The sequence below is a fragment of the Mus caroli genome, chromosome 4 (genome assembly GCF_900094665.2).
Source record: "Mus caroli chromosome 4, CAROLI_EIJ_v1.1, whole genome shotgun sequence".
Classification (NCBI taxonomy): Eukaryota; Metazoa; Chordata; class Mammalia; order Rodentia; family Muridae; genus Mus; species Mus caroli.
In genome coordinates, this window is record NC_034573.1 from 1,363,502 (window position 1) to 1,381,649 (window position 18,148).

An 18,148-nucleotide genomic window follows, 5' to 3' on the forward strand; every position below is an offset into this window, starting at 1 on the left:
CAAACTTTATATGCCCCAGTATAGGGGAATGCCAGGGCAAAAAAGTGGGAGTGGGTGGGTGAAGTTGGGGGGGGGAGGGTATGGGGGACTTTTGGGATAGCATTGGAAATGTAATTGAGGAAAATATGTAATAAAAAATATTAAAAATTAAAAAAAGAAAAAAATATTATGTGATAATAAAGCATAGTAAAACGAAAAAAAAAAGAGGTTAGGTAATGATAGGTAGGGGTAGCAGAAGGAGAGTGAGAGTGAAGAGAAGACTGTGTGATCTTTAAGGAAAGTTGCTTATTTGAACAAAATAAGCAGAAAATTCTGCTGACTCCTGATGCTTCATCAGCATTTCTGCTCAAAGCTGTGTTCAGTGTTGCCTGTGATGTAGCAGATTTTTTTCGACCTGAAGTGTTTCTATGCTTATAGACATTTATTATTGTTGTTGTTTGCCTGAAACATTTTATTTGGCCATCAAAATCAATAAAGTTATGATGCAATTGCCAAATCCTCCACGATCCACTTCTGAACATCAACAAAATTTTAAAATATAAGAAATTACCTAAAATTTCCAGAATCAAAATAGCTACTGAATCCCTTTTTATTAAGGGTGTTGTCTTCTTTCTTCATCTAGTGTAGCCATGCATACATTAAAGCCATCCCTCCATTTCCTATATTATTTTCATATTTATTTACACAAATAATATTGTGTGTGATTTATGTCACAATGTGCATGAGTTGGTTGTAGGACAACTTGCAAAAATTGATTCTCTGTTTTTACTATGTGGGTTCTAGAGGTTGAACTTAACTTGTCAGGCTTGAGGACTATTACGTTATTGCTATTTCTCACTGACTTAACCTTGGCCCCATTTATATCCACACAGATCTGATGACCAACAGATTCTGTTTCTCAGTCTTTGATTTTTTTGTTGATTTTCCCTTCATGAGTCCCAAATACATGAATTTATGAGATATCTTCTTGTGTCTTCATGGCTTTTCATGACAGTGAAATAGGGAACAATAATATATGTATTATTTCACTCCAAAATTTGACCAAACCAGGGCAAATATGCCAAGAATTTCCCCATTTCTCATGTCTCTCATTGTTTAAACTTTCCTATATCTCAAAATGTTCACATGAAAATATTTGAAATTTGTTTCAAATAAAGTGAAGTTACTGATATCCCCATATAATTCCTATTCTGGTTGAATTGTCTAAGAGTCAAAGCCAATATTGAAGGGATGGGGAGTAAGGTGGGAATTGCAGATTCTAGAAGACACTGCAGGTTACAGGGTGTCTGAACAAGTGTGAAGAGAATCATAGGGAGTTCTGGAGTCCTCTCTCTTCCCTCAACAGAGTAGTGCCCTGGGTATGCCTTTTCCCTACCTGTATCTGTCTGTCAGCATTTTGTCTGACTAACTTTAACAGGCTTATATGAGAACAAGTATAAGTGGTAGCTTGGGAAAAGGAGGAGTCTTGGAAGTCTCTGAGAGGATTCAGGTGCCTGGGTGTGCTGACTCCAGGCAGCCCCTTTGTGACAGAAAGAGGATGACAGATAACAGATCCAAATAATATTCACGTGCCAGGAATAATCACTTTCTCTTTCAGGTGGGAAGTTATAGCGGTATCTCCAGCTTGTTTGCATACTTGACGATGAATGTGAATATTAAGACTTCTGGAGGTTTAATCACTCAATTAATACCTAGCATAAAATGAAATGTAAAGTATTGTACAACATAATATCACAGCTATTCTATTACTGTGCGTTTGTGTGACATATTATAACCTGAATATTTTTAGAGCATCAATATGTAATTTAATTTGAATTGCAAAACAGCTTCTTAAGGTTAGAATTATTGCTACACTTAGAATATGAAGGTATGATTTTTTGACATTTGGTCAATTATTCTTGAACAGACATCTAAATGACTTGGTCATTACATTGCAGAAACATTAGATGCTTAGATTTTTCTTTTTATGATAGCACTGTTTGAAAGACACAAAAATATCATCCTGGTGCCTCTGAAAAGCATTTCTAAGCCATTCAGACCTATCATTTTCTTGCACCTGTATGTAATTTTTGTCTTACGTTCTCATACTGAACTATTTATAATTCAGCAGTTTGCAAATGCTTCAATAACAATGTGAAGGTGTTATTTTAAAAAGCTGGAAATCATCTTTTTGATCCTCTGCATTTACTAGATACATAAAATTTCTTTTCCCAGCATCCAACCCCACTCAATACTTACAATCACATTTTCAATGCCTTTTCCTTTAACTGTGACTGTAAATTTACTTGTATAGCTCTGACTATGCATGCAGGATTTTAGATGTGTAAATGACTGCAACATGTGTTGCAAAGGAACTTTATGAAAAACTTGTCTTTTCTACTTATAAATACATCAGATGGATTTGTGGCAGTGAGTGGGGATTATGGCTGTTTAGATATGTCTTTGAAAATTGTGTTCAATGGAATAAGGACTCCAGCCCTACAGGACGGTATGAAAGACACTGACAGTCAATGGAATAAGGACTCCAGCCCTACAGGATGGTATGAAAGACACTGATAGTCATTTAAGAACAGCTGCATCTTGATTATTTATTTATATTCCAGCAAAGGAAATTATATTTCAAAGGAAAAGATGATGTTTTCATTTTGCGCTATAATTACAGTTCATAGAGAATCTGGGAAAATGCTTATTTGGGGGTTTCATTTCTATAGGTATCAAATGATAAGGAAAGAGCAATATAAAATGTAATCACCTGCCTATAGCAGTGAGTCAAGTAGGGCTCATTTATCGTGAAGCTCAATTGTTTCTTATGCAAAAAAGAAAAAATATTCAGGAACTTTCAATGAGAAGGGACTGGAACCCAACAAAGTCAACTGTGCCATTATTCAAAATATCACATGAGTCAGTGCTTCCAGTCAAAAGGCTTACACTCTCGTGCTGGAAAGTAGCTGAGTAACACAGTCAACAAACTGAGGGCACAGAATCCTGCATCCCTTACTTCCTACTTCCCCACCTTCAGGAAAGTACAGTAAGCATTTGAGTTTATGTTATAGAAATGGTTTTCACCCTGGAGAGATGTCTAAATTCTCAGAGATGCCTACTCCATACATTCACTTGTATTAAACTATTTGCAGCATAGATTTGCAGAGTGGGTGAGATAAAAGAGGCCTGAAGATTTAACCTGGTACCATTCTATAGTTCCATAGGAAAGGAGGAGGAGGAGGAGAGGAGGAGGAGGGGAGGAGGAGGAGGAGGAGCTATAGAAGATGAGGTAAAGAATGGAGAGGAGGAATGAACAGAGGGGGAAGGAAAGGAAAATCCAGGAGAGGAGAGATGGGAACAGATGGGGAGATGCACAAAGAAACAAGTCAAGTCACCCTGCCCCTCACCCCTCCGCACAAAGACTCCAGCTGTTGCCAAGCAGAGGGCTGATAGCAACATTCCGGACTAGAATCTGGGATCCCTGACTCCTCAGTCTTGCTTTGTCTACTAGCAGGTAGAAAGCCACAGCAGTCCACTTTTCACTTCAAACTTGTTTGTAGTTTATTGTTTTACGAGGCATGTGACCTTGAAAATAATCCCTATATTTGACTTCCTCAGCTTTCCTACCAGTATAAGGGGAATACTATGGTAACTATCTCATGGGATTGGTGAAGGACTGATGAAAATGACAGGCTTTTGGCAGAGGGTTTTAAGTGTTTGTGTGTGTGTTGAATGTGTAGCATTTGTAGTTTATTGATTCATTCTTGCTTTATCTTGTATCCTATTTTGCTTAACTTGTTAAGTCAAATTACAATCTGATGATGGTTTACATCCCTATCTTCTCAGTTTCCCCTTTGATCACAGGTGAGGCCAGGCTTGGCTTTCAAGTGTGAATCCTAAGAACTGTTGCTGAGAATTTGAACAGGATTAAGTGAAGTTGGATGCCCTGAGACCTGGATATTCACAGTCTGTGAACACTGAAAACAAAAAAGAAATCAAAGTAGGTATTTTCAGTGCTAGCCTGTGGGCTACAGGCTGCCTCCAAGTTCATCTTGAGAGTAGGTTTGTAATGTCTTAGGTTTGTCATACAGGGAGCTCTGTCTTAGTTGACAACAGGAAGGCATTTTCAAATCAAGCAAGGTCTATTTCCAGGAAGCCTTTCTCTGCTGGAGTCTACAAGCAAGCAGAGACTGTGCAGTCCGGTCCTGGGCTGGGGCTTGGGGTAGAGGTGGGAGGAGGGACTGCAGCAGCAGGTGAGGGAGTACAGAGGAACCTTCACTGTTATTTGGGATCTTAAGTCTGCAATGCATGAATAATACTAAAAAAGTCAAGGAACCTTGTTTTTCTATGCCCATCTCATGAGATTTATTTTTGTACAATGAACAAATTGAAACAAAGTCTTTCCTCTTATAATACCTCCATTCCTTTAAAAATAACAGTTTATTTACACAAAGTAGGATCCTGTAGCATTATTTTATAGATTTATAATCACACAGTGGTGGTTGAATGGAGTGGGGTCCAGGCCTATGACCTCGGCTATGCCTTCCCTAAACACCCAGCAGGTGGTAGGCCCCCAAGTCCACAGCTGTAGAGTGTGGCATTGGACCAGGCAGGCAGAGCAAACGTTTTCAAATACTGAAACTCAAGTAATTTGTTGTTACCCCTTTAATAAAATTCAGCAAGCATATCATCAAAGCTAAGTCTTCCTCACTTTCACTGCTGTTTAAGTCACCTGTCTTAGTTAGGGTTTCCATTGCTGTGAAGAGACAATATGATGAAGGCAACTCTTGTAAAGAACAAAATTTAATTGGGGCTGACTTACAGGTTCAGAGTTTCAGTCTATTATCATCAATGTGGGAACATGGCAGTGTCCAGACAGGCATGGTGCTGGAGGAGCTGAGTGTTCTACATCCTATGTCAAAGACAAACTGGAGAAGACAGACTTCCAGGTAGCTAGGAAGAGGGTCTCACAAAGCCCACTGACACAAGGATGCACTTCCTCCAACAAGGCCACGCCCCCTAATAATGCCGCTCTATGGGCCAAGCATATTTAAGCCACCACAGCATCCCTCACCTATAAGAACAGTGAGTAAAGCACCTTTTTTTCACCTTCCAGGGACATTGATAGAGGACTAGTGAAGGGCCTCAACTTGACAAGACAGACTCCATCTTGTAGCCAAGTCTCCATTTTATACACTAGCCCGTGTCCTCAGGTTAAAGTCTAATTGCTGGAAAACCCACAAATTGTTCCAGGAAGAAACTATTCTAGACATGGCCACCAGCAGAAAAATACCTAACGGTCCAGAGGCTACAGATTATAGATAGATTGTTCAAACCAACTGAAATCACTGTTAGCCAATTATGTAATTTCCAAGTTGAAAAGCCCCTCACCCTGCTGTAACCACAAAAAAAAAAAATGCTGAATCTTAGGTGCTGGAGCCTTCTGCACTACTCCATTGTATCAGAAGGGCCTGAAGGTATGAGCTAGAACTTTAATAGGCTCTGCTTTTACATATGAGTTTGACTCCTGGTGGTCTTTGCGTACCCTCAGAACTGGGTGTAACACCAGCAGATTAGGCAAGCCTAAAGAAGCCTTTGTTGGGAGCATATCAGGAGTTCATTAGTCTTGGGGACCTCTGTGAACTTGTTAATTTTTTCCACCTGTTTCTATAGCCACATGACTGCTGGTTTTAGTAGTAGATTCTAGACTTCCTTCTGCTTCTCTCAAATGGCCTTCACCCCTGGACACTTCCAACTAATCTCAAGAACTAAAACCCCAGGTAAGCAAAATTCCTGGTGGAATTTGCTACACAATCTTAGAGCAACAGGGATCAGCATTCCTGTTTTATTAGAGAAAGAAAGACATGCAGAGATCTTGCAATGGCCAACATTCAAAATGAGGTAGGAGAGCAGGGATGGGGGGATTGTCTCTAGCAGTGGTTTTTAAATAAGGCTTACACAATAATCTATAGCAACCTCCCACTATTCAAGGAAGAGAGAGCAGAAAGAATGTAAAAGAACCATTGGATAGGGGAGGTAGGAGCTTAGCTGTGATGTGTGAAATCCTGACAACTGAATATGTTATGACTGTTACACATATTGACTCACAGCAGCCATAGTTAACTGGTCAGCTATACAAAATCAAACCAGTCAGAATTTTAGCATGGGTAGAGGGGTGGTCATTAAGCTTCCATTCTTGTTGAAGAACAAAGAATCACAGTTGTGTAATGGTCCTCTCCAACCTCTGGCTCTTTCAAGCTTCTGCTTTCTCACCCATGATGTTCTCTGAATCCTGGGAATAGGTGTGTGAGATATAGATGTCCTATTCAGGAGTGAGCATGAAACCATCTCTTGTTTTCTGTACTCTGACCAACTGTGGGTTTCTGTTTTAATACATTCCCTGCATAGGAGGCATCTCTAATGAGAGCAGAGAGCTGTGGTACAGATATTTTCTTTTAACTCTTCTTTTGACAATACAGTAGGGTGACCATGCAGCATTTACTTTATGCTAAGAGTTGTAAGTAACAATGAGAGGGTGAGTTAAAGTATGTAGGAAGATGTGCTGCACTGTTTTATAGAAAGGGCTTGAATATCTATGGATTTTAATATCTAAGAGAATCCTAGGACCAACCCCTATAGATCCTGCTATGTTTAGCTTCCACTTTTCATTATTTCAAGGTAGAACCAAAAGTTCTATAACCCAAAGTTTCCTGTTCTTTTATCTGTTGACATGTAAGCTTACCTATGTAGCTCCACATTCTTTCTAGCATTGATGAGGCATACTTCTGTAACATCACCTGACAATTCCCTAATTCCATCTTATCCATCAGTCCAGACATTTCCCATTTAACTCCTCCTCTCAAATGATAGTGAGAAATTGCTCTTCTTCCATCTTAATTTCTTCATTGGATTGTTTTACCATCTATGAGAATCTATTGGAGGACAGAATATTTGCATATTAGTTCTCTACCTTGACTGCAGTGTTGTGAGCATACTGAATGTTCAGATTTAATGCATCAATGAATATAATAGATGGGATTGTTTGCACAGAAGTTAAGTTTTGAAAAATCTTAATAGAGTTGTTTCTATGGAGAGAATGGAAAGCCTTACAGCAGTTGTTCTCAACTTTTAGATCACAACCCCTTTTGGGGATGAACAACATTTTAACAGGGATCACATGACAGATATTTATATCATAATTCATAACAACAGCAAACTTACAGTTATGAAGTAACAATGGAATCATTTTATGGTTCAGGATCTCCACAACATGAATAACTGCATTAAAGGTAACAGAATGGAGAAGTTTGAGAGCCAGTGAGCTGGAGTCACAGGGCTTGCCTCAGGTGTGAGGAAGTTCTCTCCTTCTCTTTTGTCCATCTGGCAAGGAGAACATCTGGAAACACAGTCCAGGAGTTAAGGGCAACCTTCCCAACACTTAGAATCAATGCACACCATTCTCAGCAAGCAAAAATTCAGAAATGTGAGAGCTGTTCCAACAGTTGCACATTAGAAGCAAACATTTGCTAGCAAATGCCCTCATCAACTTAGGGATCAGCAGGGGGAAGGATTGCACATTGGACTCCAAAGGCAAATGTAATCATATATAAGAGAGGTATCATTGAAAATAAAAGTTTGATCTTATGTAGGATGAGAAATTTTAATGCTTCCTATAACTTTTATTTATACAAAGTTATTCTGAAGGTCATATTTTGAAAATTGACATGAAAGCTACAGCCTAAGAACAATCATGGTGGCTATGTATTCTCATTACACATTACACTTTCTTTTTTTATTAGATATTTTCTTTATTTACATTTCAAATGCTATCCCGAAAGTTCCCTATACCCTCCCCCTGCCCTGCTCCCCTACCCACCCACTCCTAGTTCTTAGCCCTGGCATTCCCCTGTACTGGGGCAAATAAAGTTTGCAATACCAAGGGGCCTTTCTTCCGAATGATGGCCGACTAGGCCATCTTCTGCTACATATGCAGCTAGAGACACGAACTCTGGGAGTTCTCGTTAGTTCATATTGTTGTTCCACCTATAGGGCTGCAGACCCCTTCAGCTCCTTGGGTACTTTCTCTAGCTCCTCCATTGGGGGTCCTGTGTTTCATCCAATAGCTGACTGTGAGCAGCAGGTCTGAACACCACATTACACTTCCAAACTCCAAGAGAAGAGATTTTACAAGAAATAACCCATAGTTAAATTATGAATGGACCCAGAGGCAAGATATGGTAATTGAGAAAGTGGTTAATGAGCATTTATCTTCATTGTATTTGTATGGCTCTTGGGCTCTTTTGTTTTGTCATTTGTTTTTGTTTTTTTTGGGGGGGAAAGGGATGGATAAGTATATTTTTAACTAAAACATCACCTTCTCCTCTTCCTTTCCCTTTCTCCAGCCCTTCCAAGCTTCTTTCCTTGAGTCCCTATGTTCCCCACAAACACCTAGTTTTCTCCCCATACTATTTCTTTGATTACTGGTGTGCATACATGCTTGTGTTATGTGTGCATGTGTGTGTAAGTGCATGCATGTTTGAATGTGTGTGTGTGTGTATTTATTGGTGGAGGCATCTGTTCAGAATTTGACTTTTGAGCTTTTCTCCTCCAAGATATACCATCCCTTATTCCTTATACATGTGTTTCCCCAAGAATTCTCCATCAGTTTAACCTATTGTACATAGGCTACAGTTGTAACCTCATTCTACTGTTAGTGACACAGGTAAGGACCACATGATAACATCTGACTCATTGAATACGTTTCCTACAGATATACTGAAAGGCATCTAAAAATCCAGGGTCTTGTCACAACAGTCATCTACTACAAGTCTGTGTTTATGTAACATACTGCTTAGAGCTAGCTCTGTGGATGTGTGGCCTGGGCAGACACATGTATCTCTATAGGAAGGACCCATTTTTTCTGTATTATTAATTTTTATTTTTTCACTCAATGTACTTTGATTGTATTCTTTCTCTCCTCCCAGAACCTCTTCACCTTCCCACTCACCCAATTTCATATACTCTCTTCCCTCACATTTCTCTCTCAAACAACAAATGAAAAACAAATAACCCTCCCAAATAAAAACTCACAAGAGACCAAAACTACCAAACCAAAGCTCAAGCAAGCAAAACAAACAAACAAACAAAACCATGGAGTCTCTTTTGTATTAGTTATCTACTATTGGGCAAGAGGCATATCCTGGAGTGTGTATGATATACCCAGAGTCACTCCACTGGAGAAAACAGATTTTTTTAAATTTCCCTCTCTCTGCAGGTACCAATTGTAAACAGGTTCTTGGTTAGAAATGGAACTTTGTGCCTACCCAAATTCTGCTTCAGATTTTATATAGCTTGAACTTATGCAGGTCTTCTGTGTGCTGTCGCAGTCTCTGTGAGAACATATGTGTGTCAGGTTGTTGGGCCTGGAGGATACTCTTTTCTTGAATTCACCTATCACCCTGGCTCTTCTAATCTTTCTGCTTTCTCTTCCAGGTAAATCCTTGAAAATTGAGGGAAGATAACCCCTTCAGGGCTGGGTGCTCCAAAGTCTCTCACTCTGTTCACATTGTCTGCTTGTGGGTCTGTGTGTTAATCACCGTCTACTGCAAGATGAAGGGTCTCTGCTGAGGGTAAGGCTTCTGATCTGTGTGATATTTTAATACCTAGCTGTTGTAATCTTTAAAAATCTTAATTTTTGAACGTTATTTCTTCTCATTTTATTTTGAATGGGTCATTGCAGATGATGTAATTGGTCCCGCCTACCTGGGAATATTTATCAAGCATTTCCTATTGATGGAAACACACCTAAAATCAGCAAGAAAGTCCACACTACTAAACAATAAGGGTTGCGGTTAAGCAGCCTGTTGCTAAGGGTGCTGGCTGATGGAAAGAAGCAGCTGCTTCTATTACTGCAATGATTGGATACACACACTACTGCTGATGCACATATATCTCTGGTGTTATTTTAACCTCACTTCACAGTATGGCTTTTTTTTTCTTTCTCTTTGCTTGTTTATTCTGGAAAATCCCTATGTAGGACCCAGAAATCATCTCTATATGTAAATGATTACTTGTCAGGAATAGGTTTATTTTAAACTCAAAATCTCTTACAATCATGTGAAGGTATGCTGTTATGCTGTGTGTGAGAGCATGGACATGTGCTGCACATGCAAGTCTCTCTCTCTCTCTCTCTCTCTCTGTGTGTGTGTGTGTGTGTGTATGAGTGGGCAGGGGAGAGCATATAAGAGAATGACAGGGAGAAGTCAACCTTACTTTCCAGCCAGATCCTCACAGCATTGGCCGCTTTAAAGCTTTCTCTGTCCTTCCTTGTGTAAGTTATCTGTTGATGTCTCTTTTAAAGTACTTCATGTTCATTAGGATATTTCTTTATCACTATCACTAATCATTGATGTGGAAACCTTGAGTTTTCATTAAGTTATTAATACATATCATTTTGTTATGAAGGACAAATCTGAATTTTTAAATGATAATATGAGTGATGTTAGAACAGAAATTAAAACACGTCTGTAACTCAGAATTGTAAACTCATTTGTAGATAAACTTTTCGATATATAGTTTCCATCTACCAACAAAAGGCTTAACTATAATGACTGCAAATTTGTCTCCACGTGGGAAATCCAAATGTCTCAAAAACAGACAAAGATATATTTTGACTAGCTAAAATATTTTTTTGTCCTGTGGCTATTCTGGAAGCTAAACAGATGTTTATAGTGTGACCATATAATGAGCTACACAACTTCTCTGTAGCTCTCTGAATCTTTAGCAATGTGGAATCTGACAATAATAGACAATAGAAATCATGTTAATTATACAAAGTATAATAGGATTATGAAATAGTCAAATTCAAAATCTGTTAATAAAACAGCATTAAAAAGGGAAGGAATACAGTCACCTACATTTACTAATAACTATTTTTGGTCTGAGAATGATTCTATTTTATTTTGATTTTACCAGATATTTTTTGTACAGTCGACAATTGTTTTCCATCAGTGTCTGAAAACAACTATGCCACTTGCTTTAGGCCACCATTGTTCTGAAGAGGAATTTACTATTAGTTGGAATGGTATTTAATGGAATGTGGGCCATTTTTTACCCTTGCTGATTTAAATTATTTTAAACTTGTGTTTCTCTTCCAGAAGTGTAATTTTGGTGTCCCTTAGCAAAATTTGGATGCTACACTTTTTCATTTCTAAAATCTCCATTTGATTGTTACTATATATTTTTGTAATTTCTTTCTCTTTCCAAAGCTTTCTGTATTTTATTGATTTTGGAGTACATGGAACCAATTGTTGAAGCCTTATGCTGGCTCCTGTAAACACAGGGTTATAGAGTTTCAGCCTTTGATCTGTCTCACTGCTGGTATTTTTCGGTTTCCTTTTATGAGTGCTGTGATCTTCCTGGTTTTTGACATGAGAAATGATTTGTTATTGTCATGGTTAGTCTGGGTATTTTTTGGCACGAAGGATCAATGGATTCCTCGTATCTCCTTCTACATCGCATCATGTGATGGTGAGTCCCAGGTTCCCATTGGGCCATTTTGAACATTAGTTGGACAGATTAGGAAGACAGTGTTAACTGGGTATCATTTAGTCACCTTGAGGCTCAGCTTGCTGATGGATCTCACTGACAGAAATCTAGTAGAAGAATCAAAGATCTACCTAATTTTGCCAAGTGAAAGAAGGAAGGTCTAGTGATATTCTGCCGGCATGAATACTCATGAAAGAATGTTTGATGGTGTCACCTGCTTTCAAAAAGACAAGTATGAGAGGTCAGCTGCCAGCTGCCTGCAGCTGACCACAACAACATTGAGGGAAACATATATACTGTCTAGTCCACAAAAGTGGAAAACGATATACAATATCAGGTTCTCACTGAAAATAAAGTGGCATTGGACTGCTATTTAGAGGGAGCAGAGTGTACTAATTTATTCATGTCTTGAAAAGATGACACAAATACATGAGTTTACAGGAACTGATCTTCCATTTCTATGGAGCTGGGCTCCATCAACATTGTCCAAAAGGCTCTGATTTCTAGGGAGGGTTCTCCGTTGGGCTTGCGGATGGTTGTGACCTCATATGACCTCTCTCAGGGCCACATGTACAGAAAATAAAGGACATGGAAAAAGTCATGAAAAAGGTGCAAGAAAGTCAGAAAGGGTGTCGTGTCTAGAATTAAACGTGCTCCAATCCTGAACTTAAACTTCCCAGCCTCCGTAATATGGAAAATTATGGGGATGGTTTTGGAGCCACACAGTTTGTAATAGATTTTTTTTTATGACAGTCTAACTTAACTAATGCAAGTCTGATATGAAATAGAGTGCTGATTTGCCAAGTACCCAGAAATGTAGAAGGAGGTTTAAGACTAAATAGAGGCAAGGTGAGTTTCAAAGTGTATGCTAGCATAAGCCTAGATTTCCATGAAAAGATCGCTGGTGGTAATATTAGCTACATTTCAGGTCTAAGATGGAACTTTCAAGTAACACAAATGGCCATTTAATAGAGGTGATTCTAAAGAAGGGATTGAATGTATGCCTTAAGTCACCCTGAAGCCTCTGTAGTAAGTGAGGGTGTTTTTCTAAGAAGAGATTAATTAAATAAAGCATTAAACATCTGAGAAATTCTCAGCCTGCCAAATCACAAAAAAGAACAAAAGAACATTTTTGTTTTTTTGAGACAGGACTTCCCTGTGTAGCCCTGGCTGTACTGGAACTTACTCTGTAGATCAGGCTGGTCTCAATGTCAGAGATCCACTGCCTCTGCCTCCTGAGTCCTGGGATGAAAGACATGTGCCACCACTGAAAAAGCACTGAGGATCAGCAGGATAGTTACTTGGCAAAGAGATTAAGGGGCTATATGAGCAGATGCTGCCAGTATAAGAAAGGGGACAAGGATAGATGACTAAATGGGGAAAAAGGTGGTTAAGGACACTATCAGGTTTCTTGGCTTCTACAGATTAAGACGAATAGTTATTTGGCTATAGCTATGCTGAGTCCTTCCAGAAAAGGTAGACTTGTCCATCTCTACACATAATTAGAGCTACCTCCTCACAACAGAATAAAGATACCCAGGCCTGGCAGCAAAGATGAATCTACTTTTGTAGCAGAGATGCGATTACAACCTGTCTTTAGGAGACTCTAGTTCTGCTATACCTCAGAACTGTGTGAGATAGCAGTTAGTGTTTTGTGGGGAGCAGAGGAAGCCCAGAGTGAATGTAAATTATTGACATGAGCATAACCATATGAAGGAAGCCAATGCTGCAGACTCATAAGATTGTCAAAGCCTTCTCCTGGTTTGTGTGCATATATTGACAGTGTTTAATGATTGCTGTTTTCTTCTGCCCTGTTTTTATAGCCTGAGACTGTTCTCCTACATAGAACCCCCTCCATACACACAAACACATACACACACACACACACACACACACACACACATACACACACATACACACACACACACACAGACAAACACATGGAGGTTAGTTAACTAAACCAGCCTTCTTGTTCAGTAATTTACAACAAACCAGGCTCCTCAATTTAAATATATAAAATAAATTCACTGAGTTTATGGTTACAAGTGTTCTTTGAACAGGAACATATGAGCACGAGGAACTCACATTGGTCAAAGGAGGCAATGGTCCCTTGAGAATAATACAATAAAGGTAAAGTAAGGGCCCAGTTCTATACATCTTGACTAGATAAAGCAAGGCACAAGTGGAATCCTGAGACATCTAAGTTAGTCATTGATATATTGTGGGAGAGTTTGGGGGAGAAGCTGAGGATATTAGACTAGGTTCTGGAGACATGGTCTGCAGAGGACATGACAGAGCGTTTGGCTGCTTGAGAAGACATGGGGTCAGGATTGAGGAATAGATTCATTGCCAAGGGACTCAAACATATTCTCATTTTAACTTTTGGTTTATGGACTCTCACAGCGTGGTTCCCTACATCTGTGGACATTTCCTCACAAAGGGCATCCTCTGTAGAATTTAGATCCTGGGAGTCTTTGGCCATGTAGGCCTTGCCCCTCCAGATATGAATGGGGCAAACGTCATTTCCACGGTCTTTTACAGGTTTATTAACAAATTAACATTCCTGCCTCAGAGTCATGGCTGGAATTGCCTACAGGTGAGTCACAGGCACCTTCATAAATTTCTGAAACGATTTGTAGATGAGATGCCAAAGGTCACCAAGGTGTCTTTAGGTCACCTGTTCTACCCAATGTGCCTGTGACTTTATGGGACTAATCTATCTTGAGCCAAATTGGAGTCCTTTTTGTATCCCAGACCACAATGTCTCTCATTAGATGCTATACCAGGGTTTTAACTATTTAACAGGTTCAGATAAAACACAGGGTACAGCTATTCCTACAAATACTTAAGGTCATTATAATCGGCTGGGATTGGGATATTCCAGGACCGAGTCATCATAAAAACCTGCTTCCCAGAACACTTTACTCTCAGAGAATGTAGTCTGGAGATATCAGTAACCTCTCACAGGTGAAACCTTGACTCCTGACACTGCTTTTGTGGAGAAACAATTATAGTCCAGACACATAGAGTGTTCAGATAGTCCTTGAAACACCCCTATCTCCATCATTAAAAGAAATCATGTGAAAAAGGCTTTTCCAGGACTTAAGAGCTATAAATAAACTAATATTTTCAATGGGCTCTGCATCAGGACTGCCCTTGCCCACTGCTATTCCATCCCATTCTCATTTAATTGTAATTTACTTGTTATTTATTTTCAACATTCTACTACATCCCAGTGATCTTGAAAAGTTTGCTTTGACCTTCTGTTCTGAGTAGTTTTCTGTTAACTTGACATAAGCTAGAGTCATCAGAAAGGAAGGAGCTCCAATTTGGAAAATGCTTCCATAAGAATGGGCTTCAGGTAAGCCAGTAGGGCATTTTCATAAGTAGTTGCTGATGAGGAAGGGACCATCTCATTGTGTGTGGTGCTCATCTGGAATGATGTTCTTATATCCTCTAGTAAAGCAGGCTGAGCAAACCAGAAGGACCAAGCCAGTAAGCAGCATCCCTCCATGCCCTCTGCATCAACTCCTGGCTACAGGTTTCTGCCCTGCTTGAGTTTCTCTTCTAACTTCCCACAATGCTGGACATTGATATAAAAATGAAATCCAAATAAAATTTTCCTCCTAAACTTGCTTTGGGGCATGATGTTTTACCAGAGATGTAGCAAGCCTAATTAGGAAAACTTCTTTCTATTAATTATAGTCTATCTACATAGCACTTCTAATAGAAAGTTATACTCCAGAGTATGAAGAAGTGCCCCACAGTGTGTCAGGAATATGTTGCTAAGGTTATGAAGCCCATACATAACAAAACGTCCTATGGCTTATGTTATCTACTATATAGATGGTATTATGATCAGCCATCCTGATTTTTCTGAATTGGCAATAACCTTTGACTTAAGCCTGAGGCTTTCGATGCCTCCAGAAGAGGTTCAAAAAACATTCCCATTCCATATAAGGTGTACTTGTATTGTATACCATCAAAAGCTAAACATTTACAGGGATTGTCTTAAAATTCTTAGTTATTAGGGAGAAATGACTTGCCTCAGAGACTTGAGGCTACTACTCACAAACTTTCTCCACCTTTACAAGTTTTGGGAGGGGACTATAATTCTTCCTTCAACCAGGTTACTTCTGAGGTAATGAGAGCTTCAGCTAAAAAAAAGCAGTGTTATCCAAAAGTTCGGTACAGAGATGAGACCTGGCTTTACATATTTCACTATCAATCTTTAAATTATCCATGTACTCTTGCTGGGAAATACTTGCAAGTACAGAGTGTTTTAAAATAGTTGCATTTCATGTATTCTCTATTCAGGGCAATGAGGTTTCACTGTAATTTTATGGCAAAGTTAATCTTGAGGGACACAAACATGCTATAAAATGTTATATAAAGAGCTGGAGACAACTGTCAGCCTATGTTCAGTAGTAGATCAACAGTCTACAATCTGGCCATGTTGTTTTCATAATTTCCCTAATCCAGCTTGATTCGAATTCTCTAGTATCCAAGGTATTCAAGATATTATTTTCCCCAAGGTTACACAGTTTTAATCCCTTACTTTGGCAGAAATTGTCTGCTGTATTTAATGTGTTACATTTTGATTTTGTCTATGATGTAAGTATTCCCACATTTGAGATTCTACAGTACTGTTTGGGGGCATCTGAGACAGAGAAAAAAGAACCACATTCATAGCTAGATTGTTCTTCAAGTTCAGTGGTCTAGTCTATCTTAACAGTGGTTCATCTACCTTCTATGTTGTATCCAAGTTTGTTTCCATATCTAAAGGAAAACCTAGAAGCATTGGACCATTATATTTAAGCAGAACTAGAAGTTCCTATAATCTTTGAAAGGTCTAAATATATGGTTTAATAATAGAAAAATAATTACAGAGCAGAGAAAGTTTCAGTATGAATGGCCTTTGTTGGATGTGATCTGTTTCGTTAGTTGACTTATTTGCTGCTATTTCACAGTGCCTCGTCTTTAGTTCTTAAAACTGATGAAAAAACTGTCCTCTATAACTCTAAGTGGCAATGTCTGCTTGGAATTATTTTATCTGGAGTAGGAAGAGGATAGCACCAAATAGGGAGTGTCAAATAAAAATGGGGCATATGAAGTTATCTATTATAGCTCTCTAACAAGGTTTTCACCAAACTAAAACTTGGCAAGTTGTGCTTCTGTAAGAATATTTTGGATAATTTGTTTCAACCTAAATGAGAATTGGTAAGAAAAATACATACACATCACAGAGTTCAAAATGCTTTCCTGACAGTTGAAACAAAATTTTCTTATTCAGAAGACAGTTGCAGAACTGGCTTAAATGTGAAGAACACCTCTTAGATTTCAGGAGAGCATCTGCCAGTACCAGCTGGCAGTTTTTGCTGCTGTAGAGTTCCATGTAAATTGGTCTCAAAGGAGGAGTCAGTAACCAGGGTTGGTGGCACACACCAGTAGTCTCAAGTACTTGAGAGCCTGAAGCAGAAGACCACATTGATTCCCAGTTTAAGGCTGGCCTGGTGAGTGTAGTGGAACTTGGCCTTAAATTGAAGTGACTAAGGCAATACAATCTAGTCCTAACTTGGTTTTGTGTCTGTTTGGATACTCCTCAGTCCTCTACTCCACTCTCAATTTTGATATCTGTCTTGGCAAACCATTACAGACTTCCATATCCCTGATCATGATCCATGTGTATTAAACAAAATAATTAATGTTTATACATGCTTAACATGAAATAAAGTAACTGAAGAATGTATAAGTAAAATTAATTGTCATGTTATATTTGAAATAACTACTATGTTCTGCCTAAACATATGTTACAAACACTGATATAATTTTGGGTATTTTTCCTAAATACTGACTTTTAGCACCAAGAGATTCTGAAGGTTGGATGGCCTTTTTGTCGCCAGGCAAAATTAAAGGACTCATATACCCTAATTGACTTAATCAGTGTGATTGTATCTTTCTCATATGGATTTATTTGAATGTAAAACAAAAATAGGAATATATTGCCCTGTTAGAATGAATGGGTAAGATACTGTAGCTAGCATGAAAGAGCAATACATGGACGAAAAGCACTTTGATAACTGTAGTGGCCATTCCTGGTTGTCAACTTGACTATATTTGGAATGAACTACAATCCAGAATTGGAAGGCTCACCAGTGACCCTTATCTGGAGGCTGGAGATAGAAGTTTCTGAGCTGGATCTTGGTATGGAGATCTTGAGGCATAGTGGCTATGGATTCCAGAAGATTAAATCTCTGAGTTCAAGGTCACCTGGGATTAAAGGTGGGGTGGAACACACCTTTAATCTGGGCTACACCTTCTGCTGGAGACCATATAAGGACACTGGAAAAAGGGAGTCTCACTCTCCCTCCTTCGCCTGCTTGCCTTATGGGACTGAGTAACTGCTAGATCCTTGAACTTCCATTCACAGCTACTACTGAACCATTGTTGGGAATTTGGGCTGCAGACTTTAAGTCATCAATAATTCCCTTACTATATAGAGACTACCTATAAGTTCTGTGGCTCTAGAGAACCCTGACTAATACAATAACTGCTAATTTTCTTTCTTCCTCTCTTTCTTCCTCTCTTTCTTTCTCTCTCTCTCTTTCTTTCTTTCTTT

The 18,148-nt window shown here is 38.9% G+C and overlaps 1 long non-coding RNA gene across 2 annotated transcripts in view; it reads left to right on the forward strand.

The window, feature by feature from the left end:
* The first annotated feature begins 3,449 nt into the window (after positions 1-3,449).
* LOC110293718 overlaps positions 3,450-18,148 on the forward strand; it is a 34,837-nt gene continuing 20,138 nt past the window's right edge. The window contains exons 1-3 of one of the 2 annotated variants that reach the window (XR_002377841.1): positions 3,450-3,496; positions 3,829-3,982; positions 9,475-9,611. This is a non-coding gene — a long non-coding RNA (uncharacterized LOC110293718). The other variant, XR_002377842.1, reaches the window with a different exon arrangement.